Source organism: Desmodus rotundus, chromosome 5 (assembly GCF_022682495.2).
Source record: "Desmodus rotundus isolate HL8 chromosome 5, HLdesRot8A.1, whole genome shotgun sequence".
Lineage (NCBI taxonomy): Eukaryota > Metazoa > Chordata > Mammalia > Chiroptera > Phyllostomidae > Desmodus > Desmodus rotundus.
Window position 1 is genome coordinate 151,113,266 of NC_071391.1, and position 8,866 is coordinate 151,122,131.

The 8,866-nt window shown below is 56.3% G+C and overlaps 1 protein-coding gene across 2 annotated transcripts in view; it reads right to left on the reverse strand.

The window, feature by feature from the left end:
* The window catches only part of TOGARAM2 (TOG array regulator of axonemal microtubules 2), a 48,504-nt gene extending 40,689 nt beyond the window's left edge, over positions 1 to 7,815 (reverse strand). For both annotated transcript variants that reach the window (XR_008426930.1, XM_024553089.3), the window contains exon 1: positions 7,605 to 7,815. The gene's annotated coding sequence lies outside the window, so the exon portion shown is untranslated. The remainder of the gene's footprint in view (positions 1 to 7,604) is intronic.
* Between the last annotated feature and the right edge of the window lie 1,051 nt (positions 7,816 to 8,866).

Here is an 8,866-nt window from a genome sequence, read left to right on the forward strand (position 1 = left end):
GGGAAAGAGACAGGAGATGGGTAAGGCAGCTGCTTCCGGCAGAAGCCAGCAAGAATGTTCCAGAAGAGGACAGACCTTCCACAGCTGAATTTAAGCAAACAAGCTGGAGTCCTGGCTCTGGGGGCAGATTTTCTATGCAAATTACATGTAGACAAGCGATATTTAGCTACAGCTCTGCTCACAGCCTCAGCTACAGCTCAGAATCGCCTGGGGACTGATTAAAATGACAAATTCCAAGGCCCAACCTCAGGCTCCTACTGAAACAGTCTTCTAGGGAGCAGGCCACAGGGGTCTGTTTGGTTTTTCCCTTAACCCTTGTGTGACCCTGACGCTCAAAGAGGATGGACAGACACCGGGCGGCACAGCTCAGATTCACGTCACCATACGACCCCAGACCTATTCCTCGCCTTCAGCCATCAAAGTGGCTATTTCTGTCTCAGTTTCCCCAAAGTGAGCACTCTCCAGAAGGCTAAAGAAAAGGTTGGAGCTGCCTGAGAGTACAGAGAACACGAGCTTCAGGGGCCCCTCGATGGCAAAGGGCCTTCCAACAAGATTGTCCCCCACCACGCCTGGCACAAACTTCTTCGCAGGCAGAATGGCCACCAGCCAAGAGCACACACTACCCCATGCCCTGAGGGACAGCAGCGGTACAGAGGGAAACCTGGGTCCCCTCCACAGCCTGCCAGGGCAACCCGGCAGGCAGAGCCATGTGTAGGCCTGCCCCCTGCCCGGGCCTATGCCTTTGACCTCTCAGCCCTCAAGGTCTAAAGTGCAGGATCTCCCGGGCACCTGCCCAAGGGGAGCGCTACAGCTGCATGTGGACAAACGACCATCTCCGATGTCTTACGTGAGAGCAATGGGTGGCACCTCCCAGGAAATCACTCAGGCCCAGGCCCTGGTAGGAACTGAAAGATCTGTGTCCAAAGTACAAAAACTAGAATCAGAAATTCCAGCCCAAAGGTAGACAAAGCCCTGGGGTCTAGTGTGGACAGCACCTAACGCCTGAGCCCCAAGGCACAATTTACTAAGCCCCATGTGCACCCAGCACCCTTCTGGGCACCTGGGAGCTGCTGTTCCCTATTGGAAGAGCCAGGCGCTGACTGAAAAGGCTAACAGCAGGGGGTCTGGGGACCAGGGTTCTGTCCTCACTCCCGATGCTCTGGAGTGCCCCAGCTGGGCGGGCCCTCCACCCTCGGCCTCAGTTTTCCAGCTCCAGGAATGGGGCGGCCAGATGTAAATGAATGCTGCCCACTCCTTCCACCAAAGCGATGGCTATAGCAGTCCCGTGGTGACCAGGACCACAGGAATGAAGAAAGGTGACAGAAGGGACTCAGGTTTCAAGTGGAAAGGAAATGCAAACTAGGACTGTCCCAGTCAAGGATGTCAGCCCCGAGGACAAAATCCAGACCGCCCCGGTGCCTTGCAGAGCCCATAGGGAGCAGGGCCCTGCGCCATATCCACCCTGCTCCCCAGGGAGCTGGCAGAGACCCGCCCTGAGTGACCAGGCCTCGGACAGGAGGGCGAGGGCAAGAGCAAGGCTCTGAGTGGAGAGGAAGGGTCAGGGCCCAGAGGGCAGGAGGAGAAAGGCCCCAGTCCTGAGACACAGCCCCACCTGCCCCCCCAGGGCTGCCGCCCCCACAGCTTCTCTTCATGTGGGGGTGACGCTGCCCACCTCTCCTGCAGAGACCTCTGAGCGACATGGGCTCCAGAAAGTCAGGGTTCTCCTCTCTCAGATGTGTCTGGTGGGAACCATAGTTAGTACTCACACCAAGGTGAGCAAAGAAAAGAAAGAATAAATGAGCACAACTAATAAACCAGATTTTTGAACCCAAAAATATGTCTCCCATGGAAATACCCTCTGAAGAGAGGCTCAGATCCAGGAGCCTCTCCCATCCCACATGCCCAACTCCTGAATGGCACCCCCGGGACTCCTAGAACTTTGGCTTTGGGGTCGGACAGCTGGGTTGGACACCTGTCCCTGCCCTTCTTGTATTAACTTGGGAAATTTATTTAATTCCTCTTTGGTTTCTTCATCTGAAAAAAAAAAAAGTCCTAATAAAGGACAATTGTCAGGATTACATAAAGTCACGTATAAAAATAATTTAGGACCATCACTGGTACAGAGAAGTTGCTCCTCCGTCCCCCCACACACGTTCACACTCGCCTTCGAGCCCCAGTCCCCCAAAGGTGAGCCACACCCCAGGAGTCAAGGCCGTCCATGAGGAGATCCAGCCAGGAGAGTGTGCCCACAGCAAGGACAGCCCGGGAGCAGCGAGGCAGGGGCCTGGGTGCCGGGACAGCCAGGAGAGCGCAGAGTGAAGTATCAGCTCCGCAGAGAGGTTGGGTGGGGTAAGGACTGGGAAGGGCCATTGAATGTGACTGTTAGGGAATCATTCAGAAGGTTGGTGAGAGCAGTTTCTGTGCACGGGAGGGCCCAGAGGTCACAGGAAGTCCCTGTTGACAGTGCGGAAGGTCAGGAAGTGGAGACAGCGAGTGGAAACCACTCTGGAAATGCCGGACAAGAAAGGGAGGAGATTGGGTGGTAGCTGGAGAGGAATGAGGGGTGGATGGAGTTTGCGTTATCTGCATGTCTGTTCTGTGTGTGTGTGTGTGTGTGTGTGTGTTTAAGGATAGGAACTACTAGAGCATGTTCACTGGAGGAGAGAAGAGCCAGGAGAAGGGAAAGGCTGAAGATGTGGAAGGAAAGAAGAGCACTGGTGGAGCAGGATCCCAGAGCTGATGGGTGGGGCGGAGAAAAGGGCGCAGGCACAGGCAGGGGATCGCCCAGCGGGGGAGGGCACCAGTCCTCGGGCGTGGAGAGAAGAGCAGCCCAGGCGGTCCAGAGGGAGCGGGCAGGGAGGCAACAAAAGCCAAGCTGGAAGGCTGTGATATTGTCCATGAAGCAGGAGGTAAGACCAAGGTTCAGAAGAAGGTGTATTCTAACCCCAGAAAAAACAAGTGATTCTATTCCTTTTCCCACCCAGCCCCAGCCTCATGCCTCTATGTTTGTCAGCCCCGGCAGGCCTGATTTCCTCCCTTCTTCCTCCCAAACCCAGGAGATGGTACCCATCCCACCAAACCCTCTGTAGGGGGCATCCCTGGGCCCCCACTCAGCCTCTGGGCTCCAGCTGTGGCTGGCACAGGGCCAACAGGAAGGCAGCGCACAGATGAGCCTGCCCGCCACCATAACCGTCCTTGCCTGGGCCCGTGGCCAGCTCTGGATCACGTCCACGGGTGGCTGCTGCCACCAGCTCCCCTGCCCCGGGGCCAACGGGATCAGATGTGGCCAACCTCCTGCAAGCACTCTGCCCTCCAGACAGCGTGAGGCGCAGGCCAGCTCACGGCCCCAGGGAATTTAAAGGAATGCAGCGCAAGGGCCGACAGGGGCCTGCACACAGCATACCTCAACAACCGTGTGTGGCATGAATGAACGAAGAAATCGAGATCAAACCACATCTCTCTGGGCTGTCTTATGGAGAAGAAGCTAAGTAAGGGGAACGAATGGTTCTCAGTTGTGTGATACTGTGCCAGGCACCAGACTAGGCGCTGCCAAACAGTATGCCATTGAAATACAGCCACAAGGGAGACTGTTGCCCTCGTTTTATGGATAAGAAGATTAAGGCTCAGAGAGGTTAGGTAACTAGGTCAAGGCCACACAGAGCTACTAAGTGGCAGCCTCCAGGCTGACGGCCTCTGTTCTCGGTGGTAAAACACAATATTTCAGAGTCTGTGCTTAGAAATCGACAGACTTGGACTAACGTCCATCGTCTGCTGGCCATGGGACTTCACACAGCTGACCTCCGAGCACACGGCACATTACGAAATTCTTCCGAGCCTTTATTTAGCTGCAAAATGGAAATAACGTCTATGTCACAAAATTATTGAGAGTATTCAATGGAATATGAAAAGCATTTAATACTGGGTCTGACCACTAGCAAGTACTCAATACTCAGTGGCTCTTAGTACTGTCGTTTGTTTAATAACTATTTTACCACGTGTGTTCGGATGTCCAAGGAGAGCGAGAATGTCCTTTCCCAAAGCCTTTGGGGCAGGAAGCTCCAGCGGCCTGGCTGAGGCTGCGTGGCGGAAGGGAGAAGTCACCCCAGGGAGCAGGATGCTCCTTACTGGGCACGTTTCCTGGGGCGAGCAGGCGTCTGCAGGCAGGCTGGGCCAGGTCCTGGGTAAGGGGGTGGGGACGGGCAGGTCAAGCACCTCCCAGCTGGGGAACGCTCCCAGGGATCTCTTTTCATTGTCAGCGCCCCCATCTCATAACCGCCAGGCCAGGGCGGGCCTCCTGGTCAAGAGCTCAGAGCAGTGTTTTTGCACCCGACACAGACACAGCGGAGGCACGCGGCCTTCCATTAGTGACAGTGCGGTGTGGGTTTGCGGGGGATGGGCAGGCTAGAGAGAGGAGCGGGGAGCCACATAGGGGTCGGGGTCTGTGCCATTCGAAACAGCCGCAGCACCCCCACCCCAGGAATTTCAATATGAGAATTGTTGGTCTAGAAGACACGGGAAGCCTGTGGGTGGGAGGAAGTTCTGTTTAAGCTGTGTTTCTCAGACAAGGAAGGCAGGAGACCAGCAGGCTACTCTGTTTGATCGTCCATGTTGGGCAATGCACAAGGACATCATAATTCAAGGGGCATCCCCAAAATAACAATACTTCAGGGGATATGGGGCATGTACAAGGGGGCGGGGCAACCAATCAGTGTTTCTCTCTCACATCCATGTTTCTCTCTCTCTCTCTCTCTCTCTCCCTCCCTCTCTCTTTCTGTGAGGAAAGCTTCCTTCTCCCGTGTCCCCTGCAAGGCATCCCCAAATGGTCACTTCAGAACTGCAGGGCCCTGTCAGAGTCGCGACACCCGTTCCCCAGGACTAAGGATCTTGGCAGGCTTGGGCACCCTTGCATCAAGCCCTGGCCCAAATTGCTCAGCTGCTGGCCAGGGCTGCTGCCCACGCACAGGTTCCCACCATCAAGGTCAGAGTTGCCCTGGAGCCTGCCCACAGTGCGGGAGTCCTAAGCAAAGAGCGGCCGGTGCACTGCCCGGGAACGCCTCCTGCTGGTTTGGCTCTTCGGGGAGCCGGGCCCAGTGGCTGGAGCTCCAGCCTTCACACTGCAGCCTGTGACCACTTACAGGTACCAGAAGTGACTGGGAAGAAAAGACATCTTTTCCAGTCTGTCTCAGCCAAGTCATGTGTCCGTGCCTAGCATCGCAATGTCTGTCACTTCCAGGAGAGAGCTCTCAACAAACGCCTCCTTGCAGGAAGCTCAGAAGACGTCAGACGTCTCCAGTGGCCGCAGGAGAAAGCTGACTGACCTTGACCAAGAGCTAGAATAGTCCATGTGCCTCTCCAGGGCATGTGCCAGGTTTTGCCTGGGAAGCTGAAATGGCTTCTGTACAGGGTCATTTTTTTTTCTGTCCTGATTGTGTGCAAGGGAAATCCAAAGGCCAGGAAGAGCTATGAATAGAACCGATAACCAGAGATTTTGAAGCAGAGACAAAGTGGAAATCTCAGACTTCCAGACAGCTGCCCTGGAGCCCAGGTCTGTGCTCAAGGACCAATGACGGAGAAGTCACGTGGATGAGAGATCGGTGTCCCAAGGAGAGGAGCGGGAGGCTAGGGACAGTGGGGACAGTGGGGCAGGAAGGCAGAGGGAAAAAGGAAGGTCAGGAAACTGAGCATAACAAGGGAGATGGGAGAGGAGACAGGGGAGAGGGCGCACCCAAAAACAAAGGAAAACGGGGAAGAGGAAAGGCAAGCACAGGTACGTGGTGATCAGGGAAATACAAATTAAGTCAGAATGAAATGCCACCACTGGTCTGCGAAGATTGGCGGAAGTTAAGATTACACCTGATGGCAGGTGCAGACGACAGGCGGAGAGAACCGCTCTCAGGCACAGCTGGTGAGGCGCAAGGGGGCGCGGCCGCTAGGGAAAGCGGCCTGGCTTTATCATAAAATGAAAGATGTACAAACCCTAGGCCCAGCAACTCCACTAGGTAACTAGCCCAGAGAAAACCTTGCACACGTGAACCAGGACAGAAGGATGACAATGTTCGTAGTGGCTCTGTTGATATCAGTCGAAAACTAAAAATAATCCCAACCCCCACAGGAAAATGGGGAAATAAATCATGGCGTAAACACGCCGTGGAATATTCCACAGCAGAGAAAACAAACTCAGCCCTACTCGGCACCACAGGAGACCCCACAGGTAACACTCAGTGAGAGAAGCCAGACACAAAGACTCGGTGAAGTGTGACGCCGTTTACATAAAGTTCAGAGGAAGATGAGTGTTTCTAGACCTGGGTGGTGGCAGGATTACTATATAATCCTTCTTTACACTGTGAGTTTTATGCACTCCTCTGTCTGCAAACTGTTGAGTCTAAAGCAAATAATAAACTTCCAAGCATGCATGCTGGTGAGCAAAGTCTGGTGCTTTTGGGGTGTCCCCAGAGGCAACAGGAGACCTTCAGAAGGAGGTCTCTCCAGAGCTCAGCTGGGCGTCTCCCCATTACTTGTTCCCACTACACTCTCCTTTCTTCAGATCTGCTAGGCCAGGGCTCCATGGGCTGAGACGGACCAGTGCTGGGAGCTGGCTGGGCTGGGGCTGGAAGGCTGCGGGGTCCCACCCCGCCAGGGTGCACCGGAGAGCCACATGGGGCTTGCCCAGCTGAGCGCAGCCCAGTTGCTCACCCTGCACACCCCCCTGGAGGTGGGCACCACTGTGCCCTAGGACCCTGCTCAGGGATGCACCAACAGAGCACAGCCCGTCCAGTCCCCTCCAGTCCCTGGAAGAAATACCAGGCCTGCAAGGTCCCCACCCAACGTGGGTCCTTGTCCTGAAGAAGGGGTTCGCGAAACCCTTGTTTCAGAAGCCTGAAATCTGCTGGGGAAAGGAACACGATTGTCTCCTCAATAATAATGGCACTGACAAAAGTAGCTTCCCTTGGGCATGGGGGCTACCGCTCCAGTTGCCCTCCTTCCTATCTTCCCTCCTCATGAGCAGCCCTGAGGGAGAGCTGTTCAGCTCCCCCCTTACAGGTCAGGAAACTGAGGCTCAGAATGAGAAGAACCTGAGTTCACACAGCCAGTAGGAGGTGGGGCCGGAATTCCCACCCAGAGCAGAGCCCCTCCAAGGCCTGCACTTTACCGGGAACCCCAGGCCCCTGAGTGCAGAGCCTCCCCACTGCATGAGCCACCCCACCTGGCCCCGGCACCGGCAGCCTTGGCACCTCCAGAGAGCCTTGGCTGGCAGGGGGTTGTGGTGGGGGGTCTGTGCTGCATGCAGTTTACCCCCAAATCAGAAAGCTCTGACAGAGGGCATGGCTGAGGGTAGGGACAGTCCAGAGCAGCCCCTCCTTCCTTGGCTCACAGGCTCGGAGATCAGCAGTCCCACCTCCTCCAGAGCTGCCGCTGCATGGCCCAAAGAGAGGAAGGGACCTCCCCACAGTCACACAGCCTCCTTTCATGGCATGGCGCCTCTCCTCCCAATGCACCCTGCGTCCTTGCTCCTGAACAGGCCCTTGACACCCCTCCAAAGACTTCAGGTGCGTGACCCACCTCCCATTCCCCTCCCCCTACAAAAGGCTTGGTGGACACATCACCTCTGACTGCTCGGTCCAGAAGCTAAACCCCTGTCACCGCGGGAATCCGGGTTCCATGATCTCTCCACTGGTGCGTCCAGGGAGGCAAGGACACGGTGGCCCCACACCCGGCCTGTGCTGGCCAGGGCTCAGCCTCGCGGCCCCAGGCCACGGGCCTCCTGTCTGGGCAGGTGCTGGGGGCAGCCACCGCCCTGGGTGTGCTCCTGCTCTCCGCCAGGCTCTCCTTGAATAAACAAGGCTGCATAGCAACCACTGCTTGGAATGAGCCCATAGCTCCCCGCATGGGGAAAGAAGGAGCCAGGAGACCGTTCCCCTTGGTTTATTTCCTCTGCGGCTCACCCAGGCACTGGGTACTCCCAAGGGGGCAACCTGTCCTGGGGGGCCACCAGAGAGAGAGCTGGGCCCCACTGCATGGTGACTGAAGCAAAGGTGTGTTCGACAGGCTTGGGGCAGGAAGGTCACTAGCTGTTAACCCCTGATTTGGCTGCAGTTGGCCCCTGGGCCCAATTCCAGACGGCTTGAGAGCCGCTTCTAGAGGCAGGCAGGCAGGAGGTGCGAGCATCCAGGCCTTGGCAGCAAGTAGAGCTGGGTTTGAATCCTCCTCTGGCTTCTAGCTTTGTGCCCTCTGGCCGGTGCTTTGCCTTCCTCAGCCTCAGTTTCCTCATCTATAAATGGGGATAACCATGGTGCTGACTTGTTGGGCTGCTGTGAGGATTCGTAGGGCTCATGACCGGCTTGTGATTATGTCTCCCCGCGGCAGGTGCTTCATCACTGCTAACCCTTCCCCCCAAACTGCTGAGACGGCAGAAAGCCCATGGCCTCCTCCACCGCCAGACCCCACAGCCCTGGCGCCCGGAAAACGTGAAGCCTAACAGCCCGTATGTGCTTCCTCATGAAGGCTGGGCCCTTAGATGGATGGATATACCTAGGCTGGCACGTGCCCCCTCACATGAAAACTGTTCCCACTCTTCCCCTTCCCCCCTTCTAACCCTTATCATGCAAGGGGCACAGGGGGAGCCAGGGACCTCACCAACTCTATGCAGTTTTGCGAACACCCACTTTCCCAAAGACACTACGAAGTTTTCCAGGCAGACCGCCCCCCATGCTCTTTGCAGAGGAATTGGCAGGCGTGTGAAATATCGAGCAGGGGAGCCGGTGGGAGGCTGTTCGCACAGGCAGGGGGCCTGGCTGACTGAGTCACACGGGCCCTGGGCTTGCTGGTGGAACCCCATCCCCACCTTCCCAGTACTTTGCTGGGATTC